Genomic DNA, 1832 nt, shown 5'->3' on the forward strand with positions numbered 1-1832 from the left:
AGGGTTTCTCTAGGCCCGGCATTTCTTAATAGTACAAGACATTAGAGTTAAGTAATTTAGATAAGAGTTTAATTAAATTTGTAATTCTCAAAATTAAATTTGCCTCTAGGAATGTTACCTGTACTTGAGTAAGTAAATGGATGTTAAAGCCCTAAGCATTTCTGTAAAACTGGGTCAGTCAAGACCAGTTTTTGCTGTAGTCATTTTTTTGGGCCCCTATTTTATTATATGGCACTTGATTATTTTTTTTAATGCCCTCCTTCTCCCATTTTGAGCTTGATGTTTTATTTCAGTATCTAATAACAGTACCCATGTGAATTCAAAAATTTTTTTTTAAGTTTTATTTATTTATTTTGAGAGAGAGAGAGAGAGAGAGAGAGAGAGATAAAGCACAAGTGGGGCAGGGGTAAAGAGGGCAGGAGAGAGAGAGAATCCCAAGCAGGCTCCATAATGACATTGCAAAGCCTGATGCAGGATTCAAAGTTGTGAACCATGAGGTCGTGACCTGAGCCAAAACCAAGAGTCAGATGCTTTACCCATTGAGCCACCCAGACACCCCTCCGTGTGAATTTTATAGAGAAATCTTTCTCTCCTCACAGCTTCTCTGCATCAGTGCGTTGGCCAGGAATTTTTTTCTTCTGATCATTATCATATCACCTATGAGAGGAGGGGGAAACAGTGTGAACCAACATTCTAATATTCTGAGGATAAAGATTTGGATTTGGGGTCATGTCCTCACACTTCTTTCTCTTCCTCGTTGGAGTTTTTTTTTTTTTTTTTTTGCAAAAGCTGAAGCAGTGACTTTATTCAACACCTGCATCTTTAACAACCAGAGCAGTGTAATTACCTTTCTTCAATATTCTATAGAATTGTCAAACAGCAATTTTCTTTTAGAAGACAGGCTTTTAAATAATGTCGTTTACATACAGAGTTTAACATCTCTTAAGCTAAAAATCTAATTACAAGAATCTGAAATTTACTGCATGTTTATAATTTGATCTTTATAAAATTGCTAAATCAGGGCACCTTTAACATGCATTATGAGGCAGGAAAAATATACATAGTGAGACAAAATTAAATATTTTGGAATTTCTTGAATGTATGTTAATTTCTATTAATATTATTATATTAACATTATTTGCGATTTTATTTCATTTCTCTTGAATTCACCCTGTTTGTAGAGAGAGGTGGCTCTTAGTGACATGATTTATCAAGATCATCTGATGTCATCATTTCCTCTTTGTTAATGAAAAGTACCAATATTTTAAAAAGGACTGACATCGTACCTTATGTATAGAGGATAAATGGCATATTCAAGCAAGCTGAGACAATTCTTTCAATGGACATAGTAGATAGGAATGCCAATACTAAATAATAAGATTAGAATTTAGGTAATATACTGCCATTTGATAAAGTGGCTTGTGCCCGGATTGTATAAACACTTATCATTTTGTCATCCTGACTTTATAATTTTTGAAATGCAAATGGGATTGTCAACCATCAGAAGCAGTGGTACGTCAGTGTTCTACGATAAGGTGAATGTTAAAGTAGAACATTTAACGTATCACCACATTACTTCATTCTGGTACAAACTCTAAATTGATGTTATGAAATGTAGAAGCGCACTTATGAAACCATCACTTACAAAAATTAAAGAGTTATCTTTTATAATCTTAAAATTGTCACTGGCAACTCCTCTGTTGCCTCACATTCCTCTCAGAATGTCTAGTTGGCTACATTTGCCTTCTGTGCTTCTGTTGAGGATTTCAGTTCTTTCTGCCAGTTTGTGTCCAAGGATTCTGCAAATCTTTTGTATCTTTTTCTAAGCATGA

General features: G+C 34.4%; 1 long non-coding RNA gene across 1 annotated transcript in view; it reads right to left on the reverse strand.

The window, feature by feature from the left end:
* Positions 1 to 517: 517 nt before the first annotated feature.
* Positions 518 to 1832, reverse strand: part of LOC123607652 — a 2935-nt gene continuing 1620 nt past the window's right edge. Inside the window, exon 2 of the long non-coding RNA XR_006716836.1 lies at positions 518 to 657. This is a non-coding gene — a long non-coding RNA (uncharacterized LOC123607652). The remainder of the gene's footprint in view (positions 658 to 1832) is intronic.

The sequence above is a fragment of the Leopardus geoffroyi genome, chromosome A2 (assembly GCF_018350155.1).
Source record: "Leopardus geoffroyi isolate Oge1 chromosome A2, O.geoffroyi_Oge1_pat1.0, whole genome shotgun sequence".
In the NCBI taxonomy this organism is placed as follows: Eukaryota; Metazoa; Chordata; class Mammalia; order Carnivora; family Felidae; genus Leopardus; species Leopardus geoffroyi.